This window comes from Schistocerca serialis, chromosome 3 (assembly GCF_023864345.2).
Source record: "Schistocerca serialis cubense isolate TAMUIC-IGC-003099 chromosome 3, iqSchSeri2.2, whole genome shotgun sequence".
NCBI lineage: Eukaryota > Metazoa > Arthropoda > Insecta > Orthoptera > Acrididae > Schistocerca > Schistocerca serialis.
In genome coordinates this window covers 308,040,982-308,058,709 of record NC_064640.1, presented here as the reverse complement: position 1 = coordinate 308,058,709, position 17,728 = coordinate 308,040,982, and the positions used below count along the sequence as shown (strand labels likewise).

The 17,728-nt window shown below is 41.8% G+C and overlaps 1 long non-coding RNA gene across 1 annotated transcript in view; it reads right to left on the bottom strand.

Moving 5' to 3' along the window:
• Positions 1-17,470, bottom strand: part of LOC126470104 (uncharacterized) — a 42,431-nt gene extending 24,961 nt beyond the window's left edge. Inside the window, exons 1-3 of the long non-coding RNA XR_007586126.1 lie at positions 13,409-17,470; positions 7,828-7,995; positions 171-556 (exon numbers count right to left, since the gene is read on the bottom strand). This is a non-coding gene — a long non-coding RNA (uncharacterized LOC126470104). The remainder of the gene's footprint in view (positions 1-170; positions 557-7,827; positions 7,996-13,408) is intronic.
• Between the last annotated feature and the right edge of the window lie 258 nt (positions 17,471-17,728).

Here is a 17,728-nt window from a genome sequence, read left to right as displayed (position 1 = left end):
CACCTTGGAGATGGCACTGAGTGGCAAATGGGCACATTTGCAAGTATATTTACAAATGCACTATATTTTTTTCAGAAATTTATGGTGTGTGTAGAATACAAAGGAAAAAAGCTCATTTGATTGATAAGTTCTACAAATATTACTAATTAATTCAGTAACACACTACATACCTGTGAATCATTCCCACTATTGATGTCAATGATCTTCCTTTGAATTGGAGGCTGGTTATGTACAGGTGAAACAGAAGGAGGAGAAACAACAACAGGTACAGTATTCCTTGGAGCAGCATAAATTCTCATCCTTCCATGTGATGCATAAAACCTCTGCATCAATCCTTTCTGTCAACCACCAGATGAGAACCTGTGTGTTGGGCTTGCAAATGGAGAATTATTAAGTGATGGACTTGATGACTGAGATCTCTTTGTTGGAACAGCTTGTGCTGAGGGTTCTCCATCATTTAGTGAATCTGAAAGATTGTTCGAAGAGGAGAAACTATTTGGATCACTCTCTCTCTCTCTTCTGTGGAACTGTTGACAGCATCAGGTGTTTGAGATCTCTGAAATAAAAAATTAGATATCTTATTCTGCAACTATTCTGTTCAGATCAGGAAGTTATTTCAAACCTTAACTTCAATGATAATGCACTAAATTAGAAAGCGAAAAGCTGGACATTTTTAGAGAAAACTGAGAACACTGTGTTAGCAAGAACTTCTGCCGAGTACCTTTGTAACCATATCCTGATGGAACATCTAGTTCTTAAAACTGGTAACAGATGTAGCATAACACTGGACTGAAACTGGCCACTCTATTGTCTTTAATGGCTTCAAGTTTCCGTCATCCACTTTATTCTTTTAGGGAAAGGTTATGGAAGAATTAAACATTGATTTGATGACAGATTTCACTGAGAAAATTATTTCAGAGTGTATAAATTTTTGAATTTGGCCATTGCTTTGATCTCCTCTCAGAGACTTAACTATTGACTTGGCTAAATTTCATTTCTTACCCTTTCAAAATACATGCAGTTACTGAACTTCCCTCCAACAAATTGCTCTGAACTAAGTATCTGTGAGGGACACCCACACAAGCAGGCACAGGTAAACAACATTATGCAGTTAGGTTACTCTGAAGATGAAAGGGAGAAAACTACACCACAGCAGTTGTTAATAATCATGAAGATATTAAATGTTTTTATGACAATATGTAGCATCTAGAGAAAATTTAAAAAAAATGAAATGGGTGGTTAGTGTTTCACATCTTATTGACATAAAAAAAATTTTAAAAAAAATGTACACGTATACAATAATGGGAGAAGAAAAATGATTTGATGAAGGAATCATCAGTGTTCTATACTTGAGTGATTTAGAGAAACCACAGAAAATCCATGTCACTGTTGTTGGAGATATATTTTCCCTCAGTTTTCTCTGACATGAACATATTTTTAAGTTTAGGCTAGGCAGGATAGCCGCTGTCTTAATGTCTTTAGTAAAAAAAAAAGAGAGACTGAAAAAATATGTAACTATTAATAGAGAGAGAGAGGGGGGGGGGGGAGAGAGAGAGAGAGAGAGAGAGAGAGAGAGAGAGAGAGAGAGAGAGAGAGAGAGAGAGAGAGAGAGGCCATCACCATCAGTACATCTGGGCCTTACCACGAAGCACAGCCGATGCAACTACACTAGCCATCTTACTGACATCTGACTGCCTGAGCTCAGGCAGCCAGCAATGTGCTACTGCCTTATGGTCTGGGCCATGCAGTGTGCTGTGGCCAGTTTTACCCAGGGCAGTCTGTTGATTTAACTGCACTAAGTGGAAAGGTGTCTTATCTAAATGGATGTGATAAAGTGGAAATGAAGAGATTATTGGAGAAATTTGCAGAATTATTTAACCTGCATGGACAATGCCTGCTACATGACTATTGCAGCATGGAATTCCACAACAAATGAGCTGCTTGTGTACAAGAAACAGCACTAGGATGTAATTATTAAAGAAAGCACCAGTGTTTAGTCAGTGCTTCTCATAACAGGTGGTAAGAAGGCTTATCAGGTGACTGTAAATATCTAAACAACAAGCAATAACTAATGAATAGCCCATGCCAAACATTACAGAGACCTTAGACAATCTGGTGCAATGCCATTATTTTATCACCATGGATTTGGTCGGGGGGAGGGGGGGGGGGGGGCGTACCACCAATTAGAGGTAGCACTGGAGGATTGACCTGAAACAGCGTTTTCAGTTCCATTTGATCACTACCAGTATCATCAGATGCCATTTGGTTTGAAAAATGCAACTTTCCAACACATGTTAGATGGAGTACTACAGAATCTGAAACCAAAACAATGCTTAGTCTACCGAGATGACACTGTATTGTCCAACACATCCAGGAGTATAAGGTGCATCTACAAGAGGTCTGAGTGTTTGTGTGTGGCACGACAGACCCTTATCTTAGAAACACGCCACTTTGTATTACAGGAAGTCTGCTATTCAGGCCATATCATCAGCCAAGATGGTGCACGACTAACTCACAGCTGATACAAGCTGTAAATGATTTCCCAGTGTATAGCACAAATGAAGAAATTACAGTAATATCTCAGGATTGCAATTTTATAGAGAATACATCCCAAAATTTGCAGAAGTTATGCCTTTGTTAAAGAAGAGGTAATAGGTTCACGAGGCTCCACACTGAAGCAGATCTTGAGGTATTGCACTGAAATGAATTTCGAGACAGACCTCCAACTCATGGCTAAGTGAATTTGGTTTTGAGGTTATGCAATGTTCAAGGAAGTATCACTGGTACACTGTTACCCAATCTTGGCAGCGCGCCAGCCGCCGACTGACCGACGAACAGCTGACGCGAGCACCTAGAACGTCTAGTGCTCGCGTCCGGGATAACTCTCGGCTGGCACTGTGAAATATTCTAAGTCCCTTATCTCTCGCCGCGCCAGTGCGCGGCTATATAAGCGAGCGCTGCCCACGGAGCGGATCATTCGCGCTGCTGCTGCTGCACAGGCAACTGCATTGAACGCTGCCAAGATGCCCTACAGAAGATACCGTCGCCGTGCAAGACAGACAATATACAAAACAATTGAAGATGTCGAAATGACAACATCTGCTGCTGACAAGAAGAAGAATACCATAAAATCTGTCGCTGCACACTCTCTACTAGATGCTGTGCTGTAGAATGTATTGAGTCAACACAGAAGAACAGCACAAAGCTCAGGGTGGGTGAGAAGCCCTGTACCCCTAGTATCAAACGCTAATTGATTTGATTTGTTTTAGCGCAACTATGTACTTTACTATTAAGTGCTCATTATATCAGTAGGTTCCCCACCATGTTGTTAACACATTTCTTGACATATTTTTATACATGTCTGGGGTTACAGTGTGAAATGCATCTTCAACAGCATTGTGCAGTTCATTGGTAGCATAGCAACATGCAGATACATGCACCTTAATGACTCACCATAATGAGTTGTAAGGTGTGGTGATGTCAGGACGTTTTGGTGGCCATTTCAAGGAACCTGGTGGTGTTGATGCACCACAACTTATCAACCGTCATAAAAAAAGCTCACTTAGGAAATTGTGCACTGCAGGAGCATAGTGAGGAGGCACTCAGCCTTACTGCAACCATATGCATTCTGTGAGGCCCCTTTCCTCAAGCTGAGGTATGAACAACATTTGGAACACATGTAAATAATCTGTGCCATTCACAGTTCCTGGAAAAATGTATGGTCCAAGCATAAGTTGTGAAGTCATCGCTGCCCATATCATTATGTGAGGCAGCTTTCTTTGTAACTTGACCATGTAATGAAGATTCTCTTTGGCTCAAACGACAATATTTCTATTGTGTGAGCTGTGATAAATGGCACATTCACTTGAAAACATAACCATGGCATAGTTCACTGCATTTTGAAATTGAGTTAACAAAACTTGGCACACTGAAACACACTCATTCCAGTCTGTGTCCGATAACTCTTACGAACTTCAGTCATAAAGGTCTGACTATAATGTCTTTTGATATGATCTCACATTTTTGTCCTTGGTATACCAAATTTAAAGCATATTGTGTGTTGGCTTTACAGGAGACTGTTCAATCAAAGTAGAGACTCAGGCACGCTTCTTCTCATGTCTTCTTCCTTCCACTCAGTGGCTTATCTTTAACACTGCCAAAAGCAAAAGTATTTATTTCTCAATCCAGAAGTGTCACCTTTCATGGTGGAGCCTCATCACACCTTTCCTAGAACACTACTGTAGTATTCTGTCTCATTGTCTGCCCTGTGTGTCATTCAGGCACCCACACACTTGTCACTAAATGCTCCTCAGTAGTGCAATTACGACCACTCACGTCTGACATGGCTACAGATTAAAACACTATTGTGGAAACATGTAAACACGAATTGCAACAAGTAGTAATAAAGTTACCAACCTGCCTAATAACATCTCATACTATACAGAAGTTACAGGGGTACAGGGACTCTTGCCCACCCTGTATTTAAAAATCATGTGTCTTGGCCATGATCACCATATCAAATCAACAGGCAGAAATGGTGGCACAGACTATTGTTAACCATTGCTTATTAAAAATCTAATGCCAGAGACAATAATAAATGACCACAGCACTAATTGCCAAGTATGTCCAAGTTATTGAAGCAATTACATTCATTATTACACTTATTATTATTTCTCCCAAGAGTGCTAGTTCTGCAAGGTTCAGGTGAGAGCTTCTGTGAAGTTTGGAAGGTAGGAGATGAGGTACTGGCAGGGTAAAGGTGTGAGGATGGGGCACAAGTCGTGCTTGGGTAGCTCAGATGGTAGAGCACTTGCCCGCGAAAGGCAAAGGTCCCGAGATTGAGTCTCAGTCTGGCACACAGTTTTAATCTTCCAGGAAGTTTCATATCAGCACACACTCTGCTGCAGAGTGAAAATCTCATTCTGAATTACACTTATTATTTACACTATAAGATGTTACAAATTAGTGCACTACACCTGCAAGTGAATGGCTGAACAGAGAGTTCACAGGACAGTAGGGGAAAACTGTTAAGTAATTTCATGAATAGTAGTCACAATGATTTGAACACTTTACCATAATTTGTAGTGACAGCTTGTAACTTGGAAAGTGTACAAAAACATGGACTTTATCCCCTATGAGGTGGTTTTTAGCCAAAAGACCCCATTCCCTTTCAAATTATGCCACCTACCCTAGGTGAAGATGTATACTTCACACAAAATTTTGCTACAAAATTAAGAAGTACGTGGCAACAGATTAGAAAGATGATTATGAAGTCTTAAGAATGGCATGAAGGCACCCCACAACAAAAAGCTAAATTGGTTATGTACCACACTGGGCAGTGAGTAATGTTATCTAACACCTACATGCTGAAAGAAAAAACTAAAAAGCTAATTTTGCAATACCAGGCACCTTACCAGATAATTGAGATTATGTCCCCAGTTAATGTCAAACTGCAATGCCCAACCCAAAGCCCAAGTGTCCACGTAGTAAGAACTCATTTATTTCATGTTGTACTGGAAGCACTGCCGTATTTAACAGCAGCTCCTTCTGAATGGGGAAGGGAACCGATTGGAGAAAATACAAGGGGGGAAAGGTAAAATTAAGCATGTGACGCAGGATGTACTAATAGTCATCCTGACACTCCTAATGCCGTAAAACCATGAGGCGGCCTTGTGAGCTAATTTTTTGTGTTTGCTAATTAGTTATTAGGGATATTTGTGAGTGTGTATTCTGGTAATGTGTCTATTTCTTTCATGAGACAGGCTCAAAGGAGACATTCTTGTTTAATTAATAGGTTATGGGAAATTTTAGGTGAAATTTTCTGTGGAGTGTTAGTGGAACCTTAGTGTGTCCAATTTAGTTTAGAAGGGAATCAATGATGTTACATGGTGCAGAAAGTTTGTTTGTTAAATACATGGTTTGTGTAGAGGCAGTCATGCAGACTTTTAAAGGCAACAGGTTGGCAGTAAATGAGTGATGGTGTGTTCATGTTACACACCTTTGGCCTTTAACTTTAAAGATATTTCATAAGGGATGTTTCCTAGGTTGCTTTAGTCAGTGAAGAAAACAAGGAATTTGAGGAAGTACTACTCTCCACCATGGAATAACTACAATGCCAAGTTGGGCTACTCACTGTTTGTTCCCCACAAAATGAACACACACAGTCCTCAAGTCATGTGAGTACACCCTAACCAGTAGTTGTAGTTTGCATCTGCTACAAACAAGGCTATTTCAGCTGTGTACAGCAAATATAACTGCATGAGCAGGGATTGTTGATAAATGCTATGTGATGCAATTTCTTAGGACATTTTTCCAGTTACCTGCCACCATCACTGGAACAACAACACTTAACACAAACTGCTCATTATGTAACTGCAAAACCCATCTTTCAAGACTACGCCCATGAAAAACCTAACCTACTTCAATGGCATGCTATACCTGACCCTTCTTGCTTCCCTGAATCAGATGATATCAGCACAAAATAGTCACTTAATGATGGACCACCTGCTTGATGACATGAAAATTTATTGCACCGAACACCACCACTAACTTAACACTACACAGGAATTAGCATAACTCTCATAAATATTGTGTATGTCACCTGAGATGTAGAGTTGCCAAAATCCCACCTTTATCTTTCTTTAACCTGCAGGCCCATAGCAGTCATGTCAGAATCAGTGACTAGGTCTCATTGAGTGAGTAAAGGAGTGAAAACAAAACAAGGGGCCCTGACACACCATGTTTGAGAGTTGCAAGAGTCAGATCATGTATACCATATGATATTAAAATGGAAAGAGGCCACACAAAGGGGAAAATTAAGCAAGAAGTGTTTGCTCTGAATTCATGCAGTAGCAGTAGAATGTAAAGTGCAGGGTGTTGCTGCCCAACTCTTAAGCAGTAATCCAGTATCCAGATTAATCTATGACAGGAAGAAATGTAGCAGTATAGAATTTTAGTGGCATGGAAAGCAGCCCAGGACTGTAATCAGACCACAGTCACAGATAGCAGGCCAAACAGTGCCCCTACCAATGCAGCAATTCAGCATAAGCCTCTACTTCTGTACCATCACTCCCATGTGCCAACTACCTAGAAGTGGAACAGTCTTCAAGAAGCTTCTGCAGTTTGACACATTGACACACAACAGATGAACCCTGGTCATCAGCCTCTGCCCCAGAGATTTCCAACACAGAAACACTGCTCTTCTGTAAACTCAGCTGGGGCATCAGTATTTAAAACACCTGGTACAGCCTGTCACCATTGGTACAGTTGGGCTGTAGTATGATGCGCAGCTGGTGCCAGATGTCGTCTAACATGATGCAGCCACTCCCAGTTTCTCTGGGCCACGAACCAACAACCACCGTCTGACTGCCTGAGCTCCACAGGCAGAAACCTGGTGCCACCTCATGGTCCAAACCATGCAGCAAGCTCCAGCCAGTTCCACACTCAGGGAGAACCACTGCCACCCACTGCTGCTCTACAGCTTGCAGTTCTGTGTTCATCAGCTACATATCTGGGTAGTTCTGTCGGGGCCACTAGTTTAGCCCTGGCTACTGGCTGCCTCACTTTGCTTCACCATCCCATCTCATACTCCCGGCGTGCTCAGATCCCAGGAGCCTCGCCCATGCCTACTGTCTGTCTCTCTGTCACAGATGCACTGCTCTGTGTTCATGTATGATCATTAATAGAGAGTTCTGGCAATAGACTAGCTGTCTGCATCATATGCACCACCACCATGCACCTCCATCAGAGAGCCATTTGTCCGTATGTTCCAAAAGCATACCCCATTACATTCAATTAAACATTACATTTAGGACAACAATGACTTACCTTATGTACAATATTTTCATCAGATGTCTGAATTCCATTTGCTTCTTTCAGTTCTCTCTCCCTCTGTACTGCCTCATCAATTTCTTGTTGAATTCTTGTTGTTGCAGGCTGAGGAGGCTGAGCATGCTGTTGTTCACTTGAACTCAGAATTTTATGTAGGAAACGAAACTACAAAAACAAACAGTTGAAATCATAAGAACTGTGTTAACAGTCACATATAAAAACTAAGAATTTAAAACTTTTCCACAACTATTTTATCAAAAAGTCTACATATTATCCATTTTCTAATGATGGCCACATTGTCAATAATGATCAATGGACATACATAGTATATACTAGCAGCACACAGTGGCCTGAAACCCAGCATGCTTTGCATCAAATCATTAAGGGTTAGTAGTGGGAGGGTAACCCTATGTGCCAACTGAATTTTGCCTCTCAGTATCAGTTTTTAAGAACTTCAAAGGTAGGAATTTTAGTTACAGTGTGAGAGTGTGTGTGCGTGTTCTCATAACCTATGCTTAGTTTTAAGCTGCCCACAATATCCGCTTGCTGATTTTATTGCTGTGCACATCACTATGTGGGTTTGGATGTTTGGCTTCCCATGTATGGACTCTCATCATAAGTTCATTTTCTCTCAAGGAGGCTGTGCTGCCCAGCTATTATCAAGCCACCATAGTCCCATGAAGCAACTACACAGTCAGTGTAGAGGAGCAACGTTATCATGCCTGTGCCGATACCAAAGTGGCGATGAAGGATATTCTTAAAAATTTCGTGTTGCAATTTACACCCCCTTTTCATAGTGTAACACTGGGCCACAATGTGGGCTCAGCTTTTCAGCTGCAGCTGACACTGATAGACCAGAACACAGACTTGGTTCACTTCCTTGCCTAGCTGGAGGGGACCAGGCACACACTGGGCATTTTTCTTCACTGCCCCGATTATTTTTTCTGGTTTCAGTGAGACTATGAAAAGGTGGGAGAATTACCTTCCCCCACTTCTTGCTGCACTTACACATAAGGGGTATCATTTATCTAGTTGATAAGGCTATTGATAAGGCAGCCTTCTTGTCCAGCAATGTGGGTTTCTATGAAGTTGTCCAGAATTTTAAGCTCTGCTCCAAGCCTGAGAAAATCTCTTAACGAGCTTTGTTAGTTACTTATGCAGAATTTTGGTCATCAAACCCATGTGGTGGTGGTGGTGGTGGTGGTGGTGGTGGTGGTGGTGGTGGCGGTGTGGTTGCAGTTTAACCAACACAACAAGTGCCTTGAGCAGTTGTGCGTGGCCTGGATGGCTGATCTGCAGCACCTCTTATGCAAATGATGTTTTGAGTGTCCAAATGTATGCTATCTCTTATGCAGACTCACTAATTTGGGACACGATTGTCCGGTTAGCTCCTGATCCTAATGTTCAGACTAGGGCATTGACCTTTAGCCATTGTTGCCACCAAAACGTCACTGGAGCATCTCTTTGGGTGTGGATCAAGCATGATGTACATTTTTCTCATGTATGACTGGCTCAGCATTCTCCATTAGGTGCTCATGCTTTCCACAAAAGAGTTATGCTGTCTAGCAGTTGTCCCCCTGGCATTGCATGCTCATCTATTCCACTGGCTGCATGGATGCATTGCACTTGGGTATGACTTGTATGAATGCATTGGTGCTAAGTTGTGTGTGCTGGCTGGTGATCAAGCTTGACACTGAACATCTGGGTTTTACTTGTGGGGCCTGTACACAGAACTAGGCTACACTGCTGCACCAGGTCTCTCCTTGGTCAGTCCCAGAGCACCATTGAGATAGGGTGCACATCAGTTTCAGTGGTCCATTTTTGTGCAGCTTGTGGTGGTTGGTGGTTAACGCATTGTCCAATTTCCCATATGAAGCTAAGCTGTCCTCTACATTGTCTACTGCAGCTGTTCATGTGTTTTATTTTTTTTGCCACCGAGGAATCCCCTGGGACCCTCTTGTCCAATAATGGGAGGCCATTTGTGTCAAGGAAGTTTGAGGACTTTTGCATCCACAATGGTATCCAGCATCTGACTATATCCCCACTTCACCTGGCTTCTAACTCTGAGGTGGAGCACTTCATGTATACATTTAGGACCCAAATGAGGATGTCTGTGTATGCTTGTCATCGTATGTTAGACATATACTCTTGGGACACCCCTTACAAGTTCTGAATTGCATGTAGTGTGTTTTTTCAAAGTTTAGTGACAAAGAATTGGCTAGGAACCAGTGATTAATGTCCACAAATATTTTATTGGCTGATCTTTCTAAGACTACACTTGATTTGCTATTTATTGCAATGTTTGTATCATCGTTAAACAAAACAAACTTGGCATCTGGTAATGTTACTGATGAAAGGTCATTGATATACACAAGAAAAAGTAAGGGCCCCAAAATGGAACCTTGTGGGACCCCACATGTAATTAGTTCCCAGTTGGATGATGCCTGATAGCTTGATACATGTCTCTTTCCTAATAACACCCTTTGTTTCCTGCCAGAGATATAAGATTTGAACCATTTTGCAGCATTTCCTGTTACACTATAATATTCTAGTTTACTTAAAAGGATATTGTGATTTACACAGTCAAATGCCTTTGACAGATCACAAAATATAGCAGTCGCCCGCAATTTTTTGTCTAATGAATTAAGCACATTTTCACTGTAAGTGTAGATAGCCTTCTCAATATCAGAACCTTTTAGAAATCCAAACTGTGACTTTGACAGTATGTTATTTGAGATAAGATGGTTATAAAGACGACTGTACATTACTTTTTCGAAAATTTTTGAGAATGCTGGCAACAGTGAAATTGGACGGAAATTTGATGCTATTTCTTTATCTCCCTTCTTAAACAGTGGCTTAACTTCAGCATATTTCAGCCATTCAGGAAATATTCCACGGATAATCGACTGGTTACACAGATAGCTTAATATGTTACTTAGCTCAGAATCACATTCTTTAATTAACTTTGTTGATATTTCATCATACCCACTAGATGTTTTTGATTTTAAAGATTTTATGATGGACATTATTTCTGTTGGGGTAGTGAGGGTCAAATTCATATTATGGAAGTTACTTGAAATGTCTGGTCTAAGGTAATCCATAGCAGCATCTACCGAACCTGACAACCCCTGACGATCCTCTGGAGCCACCTCTAACTGATGATAACCACTTGTCAAATCCATCGTAGAAAACTAATAGGACTGTCCTAAGTGATCCTAAGTCTCAGATATGTTTGGAATGAGGTATGCGTAGGTTACTGTCTTATTATTGAGGTATCGTTAGTCACAACAGAACCTGTGTTTCTTATTTACATCCGTAGATGCTTTAGGCACACTGACAATGCCCGCTCTCCAGCAACTATTATTATGCTCTATAATACCATCCGCAAGCTGCTGATCAATGAAATCCTCCACAAACGGCTGCAAATACCTTGGTATTCTCTATGATTTACAGTAAACAGGTGCTTCATTCGCTGTTGGTATCCTATGTTGTACTAATGGAGTTGCTGGTAACGGCCCTTGTGGAAAAACAAATCCTTAAATTCCCACAATAATTCTTCCATATGCTCTCTTTCTCGTCCTTTCAGATAATTTTGACACGCAATGCAGTTCTATCGCCAGTTAGTGGTTGATCGCTTCGCCTACCTCCCAAACACCAGTCTTCGTCATCTGGCACGTCTAACTTTGCTACTAAAACTAATTTCCTCAAATTCGCGTCTACAGCACTAAAATTATCGACGTTCACGGGAACTACTCGCCCGTCGTTCCCCTCCTGTATGCGTACAACACTACGTTTCACAAAACAACCCAGTGAACCCAAATCTTCATTAACCTCCAATGGTTCAGTAACACATACTGTAGCCGCAGGTAGATTCGACTCCACACTTACCCAAAGCGATTTCCCAGTGCCACTAGACACACACTCATGCGAATTAAGCCTGAATGCTAATGTACGAGGTTCAATTGGTTTGTTCATTACGTTGAACGCCCCTCAAGACAGCTCTGCATTGACAACAGTTTCCCCTAGCGGAAATAACATTCCACCAAGTTCCACAGTTCATTGTCCAAGGTCAATTTTGCCATGATGTTGATGCAAGAAATCTACTCCTAGGATCATGTCGTAGCCCTCACTTACTCATGGTACTACCTCCATGCAAGCATTAAATCGGACTTTCCCTATTCAAAAGTCAACTGTCACTGACCCCAGAGGTGTGACCTCCTCATCCCCCACTCCACGCAACCTATAACGTGGTGGGTCTAGCTTCCTTCGTCCCATTATATTTTTAGTAGTCACTGACACTAGCGCCCCTGTGTCCAACAAAATCTTAAACGTTTTAGTTCCTATGGATCCAACCACTGAACATTCCACCGCCACATACGTATTCGTAGCATTGAAATTAAACGGGAGCCCCTTTACGTGGGTCTTGGGCCCCCTCTGTCGTTTAACGATTGTCCACCTCTCCTATCTCCACTTCTTGGCGACTGGGTACGTTGCCTCTGCACATGTCCCGTAAGACCACACTTAAAACATTTCACACCTGCCGTAAACACTGTTTGCCTCTCGCGTGCCCCTGTTGCCACGTCTATTTCCTCACATTGAATTGCCAGCTGAATGGCCGAATACAAATCTTTCGGAGTCCCTTCAAGCACTTTCCATGACATATGCGCCGGTAACCCTCTCAAAAATACATCAAGTGCTCTTTGCTCAGCCTCCTGCAGCAGAACGCTATTCACTTCATCGCTCTGACCCAACTCGTAAGTATACTCATTAATTTCCCTTATCCTGTCCGCAAATTTCTCCACTGTCTCCCCCTGTCTCTTAGTAATTGTACTTACCCTCTCCCTAAAGTACCGAGCGCTATTTTGTTTCTTGTATTTTTGTAAAAGCCCTTTCTTGAACTGTTTAAACTGTCCTACCTTCCTTAAGGTCTCAGAACACCTTACATATGTTTTTGCTTCACCTGTTAGTCTAATCTTGGCTATATGTAACAACTGCTCGTCAGACCAACCATTCATCACCACTGAAGTCTCCAAGTCCTCCACAAACGAACGCACATCCTCAGATGCCTTGCCAGAAAACAGAATAATCAAACTTGCCGCGGCTGCATCAATCTCCTTCACCCTAGGCATAAACGACTGATCAGATGCGGTTTCCCGCTCACTTCTAGATGTTAATTGATTTCTCAACTGCGTATTGTCTGCTGTCAACTGTGTTACTTTTTCCAACAAAATCCGCGCCGCTTGTGGTTCCGACACACCTTGCCTCCTTGACTCTGCCACTATGTTGCTTTCGTTCCCAGTTAGTCCCGAAACAAATCGATTAAGTACAAGAATAATCTGACTTCCTACAGCTCCATATCGTCATACTCAGTATCATCATTCATAAACATATACAAAAGTAATCAAATGCCACCAAACAAAAATCTTACTGCCTCAAATACACTAACACTTACTGTGACAACAAAAAATACTATGCCCACGAAAACATGTACAATGTGGCTTGCCAGGAACCATACTCGAAAAAACAAAAAAGAAAGAAAACGTCCAATCTCAAACAGAACAATTTTGGCAGCACTCACCACATCTTGTGACCATAATGCAGGTGGTGGGCTCGAACGTCATACTGGACAGACGACGTCCGCTATTATGACACTAAATGTAATGGCTGATTGCCAGGAGGTGCCGACAGCCGGCTCAGCAGTCTTCTTCCCCATTGATTCAGCGCTGCTCCGCCGGGAGCTGTAGGCCGGCCCCGCTGCTGCTTCTTCCTCGCTGGCGTAGCTGAGAACGCGGCGGCAATTACCACCCGCGATCTGGCGTCCGAATCTGCTGCCCTTGCCTCGGGAAGTGTCCAGCGTGTGTCGGGAGCCGAGACGACTGCCCGCAGTAGTGAGCTGAAGGGTGGCCCGCCTGGCTTGCTGCGGACCCTGCGTCGGTCTCAGAGAGTCGAACCAACGACCCGGCGTGGACTGGGACGCTGGCGCCCCATCTGTTGCTGTATGTAGCCCGGTGGTGAGATACGCCCCGCCGTACAGGAGAGCTGCCACACTTGAATGAATCTCGTTAGAAAATGGCACTTATTTATACTTGGCTGTGCGCCAATGCTTTACCAAGAGGGCCGCTTTGCATCACGTATGCATAACACTTAGGTTGGCCAGTGGCCCTCTTCTGCTTGTGACTTGCGCCATGGAAATTGCTGTGTGCGCCCTCTCCGGCAGTTCTAGGCCCCTGTGGCCTCTATTTGCCTTCGCAACTGCTGGTATGCGTAACTTACTGCAATCTGGCTAGCACCTGCCTGTAACTCGTGGTCCAAATATCGCACAAAACTAACTTTCCCTATCCTAAGCAGTGTTGCCGCTGCAGTACAAACAGAAATATCGAAGCACATCTAGTAAGCACTAAGAGCAAATACTTACGGAAAAAAAAATCCGAGCAGCAATAGAAATCAACTCTGTACACATGCCAAATCCTTGTTGGAGACCCCTACATGATAGGGTGGTAGTCAAATGAACATGTAGAACTGTGTCCAGACTTAAGACTCTGTCAAGTGCAGCACTACATGAGTCTGCAGACAGGCTCTCTGATGTGTCATAGCAGTACACACAATTGTTTCCAGACTTTGATTTTCTAATACATCCACCATCTGCACCACTCATTGAATCTTTTATAGGTATGAAGTGACTGTTATTATACTTTTCATGATCATCCTGTCCAAAATGCATGCATGTGCATCTTCAAGGAGAGGGGAAATCTTAGGACTGTTTAGTAGGTTGGCATATAAGACGCTCAAATATTTTCATAGAAAATCAATGAACATGTGGGTATGTTAGCAATAAGAGCGTATACAAATGGCAAGGTGTCAAGAAAATATGAAAAATGACATAAAATTGGTAAAATTGAGGGAACACCTGGTATTATCACGTAAAACTGAAGTAAATACATGAACATTGAGGGAAATACGATGAAGTATGTAAAATAGTGAAAACCTCGTAAAATTACGGAAGTTGAGTGGGCATACTTCAAATTAGAAAAAAATTACCAGTAATATTGAGTGAAATCGATAATATTACATGTTTTGGAGGAGGAGAGTGAACTGATGCTGCATATAGGCCTAAATACCTTAATAGTGGAAAGAGAAGGAATTCTAGAGACAACAATATTGTCTCACACATGAGCAATACAGCCTCACATCGGACCATGACTTCTATGTGCAAGAGGGAGGCTAGCAGGAACGGTGGTAAACTGCATGATATTTATTTCCTCGTAAGATCTCACTGTTTCTTTGTATGCATTTTCGGCTATCAACAGTCATTTTATATGGTGGTTGTGAACATATCATAATTTCCGAACCGTAATTGAGCTTGAACTCCCTAAACAGTAGGCATCATACAACTTCAGAAACCTATGTAGTGTTTGTGTAACAAAGAATCCAGTGTTTTCTTTGGTATTCAAGTTAGATGTTTTATCACCTTACAGTCTGTCACCGTACTTTATCGTAGAAAAACTTGCGTGTAGAATGTATGTCATGCGCTGGAAATATATTTCTTACATTGGAATATTAACGACGTCGCATTCTACATGACTAATGATTGGTTGGAAACTGGACAGCTCTAGCATTATGGTATGTTTAAGGGGAGAATCATGTAGCCCTTGGAATGCATTTATGTTCCACAATCATTTCTCTCTTTCCGATATCTCCTTGGCGTAGACAACAAATATCTGAACAATAATTCAGATTTGTTAGCACAAGTGATGTATGTAAAATGTTTTAGCTTTTTTTCTAAATCGCAGACTGGGATTTGTGAGTTACTGCAAACCCTGTGTGTGTGTGTGTGTGTGTGTGTGTGTGTGTGTGTGTGCATTTTCTTGATAGTTGTCCTGTATAAAGAGTTATTCCAGCACGGAGTGCAATTTCACATGTCAAACACCAGTGCTATGCATTTGTCTGTTTCCTCATAAGATGAATTTTCCATTGCTGGCGATCATCTCATAGGAATGATGTGAGCATAGCATAATTTCTGAAGTGTAATCGGATTTGAGCACTGGGTATTATACACCAATGAAAAGTATATTGTACATGCATAACAAAGAGTCTATGGTTTTCTTTGCTGCAGAAGGAAGTAGTTTTATCATCTTAAAGTTTGTCACCATGGTGAGTGGGATAGAAAATTTGCAGCGTGGATGTATGTCAGATGTTGGACATCCATTCCTGCATTAGAGTATTAAGGGCGTTGCACATCACATAGTTATAACATGTTTAAGCGCAGAGCCGTCCATCATTACGAGTGTGTGTGTGCGTTATGTTTTACGATCATTTCTCTCTTGCTAATACCTTCTTGGTACTGATCCCAGACATGAGAACAATACTACATAGCTGATAGTACAGTTGATTTATGTAAAATGCTTCCAATTCCATCCACCACCACTGGCTGGCACTGAAATTACAGAAGAGCTGGTAATTTTGCTAAAATTGATCGAACTATCAACTGTGGTGCTTATTACAGTACATTGACGGTGTCTTTTCCATCCTATCCGTGCAGTAGTGCACTGTTGATTACAGCATAATGATTCACTGATATCACATACTTGAGATGGAGTGAGTCTTGGTGTTAGCAACACGTTCCATCGAAACAGTGATCGTGTACATGACTGCAATATAAGGAATGGTCTTGGTCTCTTTGAAACGGAACATTGAGACATCTGCTATGCTATCACTGTGGAAAATTTGATTAAATGTAGGGGTCATCACCTTCAGACAGCAGTTTGGAAACGCTCCAGTTTCCATATGTTGCAATGTCTTCCACATTTTTTTCAGTAAGAAACACAGCCCGTGTCTCTAATTTAAATTATTCTATGTGCAGTGAAAGCAGTATAGTTTACACCATGTGATGTCCAGCTTTCTGTGAGAGCCAATGGATGAAGCGTGTTATTGTTGGTTTAGCATCTGACACAGACCTCAAAGTCGTGTTGGAAAATGTTTGGCGGAGTACAAAGATGTTGTCACACACTGCTTGGTTGTGTTACAGCAGGAAAAGAATGTATCAAACTGCTTATGAAACAACAACACACGAACTCTCTCTTTGTGATATAATCGATACAGTCTTTCTCCAGTACAGGCGACCAAACTTTACACAGGTTCATGAAAGCAAGTTTGATCACTGGTCGCCTGCACTAGTGGACTGACAACATGTATATTTAATGGTATCATCACATATGGTCTATGAGTCTATGTCAACATGCAGATGGTATTTGTTTCCCCACTATATCGGATGAAAGAGAAATACGGTAAAATCTTAATGAGTTCCCTACCAGGTAACCTTTGCAAAGCTTTTACACTTCATAGTTTTACTCCATTGGATATTACAAAAATAACGATGGAGAGAGAGAGATACTATGCTGTCGACAAAGACTTGGTCACCATCACACTGCTGTATTTCTGGAGTGGTAATCATAGAAACATGATAAAGGAGATTAGGACATGTACGGATTGATTCATAGACTGTCATTCGCTATTGATGAATTGTAGCTGTTATGCTTTTGGACTTCTGTATGCAATCCACATATACTCTCCATGGTTGCGAATTTCCTCCTGTACATTAGTGTGCTATTTTTCTCGTCGTGACAGCTCTCTACCTGTCAGCCTTCTATAACGGAACAGTGCTGCGGAATGTAATGGGATTTCGAGAGAATCAGCATGGGTCTGCAACTTAGTGGGGGACATCTTTTACTTATCAAAATCAACTAGATTCAAATGTTGTATACCGAAGTCTGTAAGATTAATGAGATTACAACAGGTAAGCGATATTCTGACGAAAGGGGCGTTAAGAGATGAGCTCTATGCCGTTTTCTTCTAACAAGGGAACCTCCCCATCGCATCTCCCTCAGATTTAGTTATAATT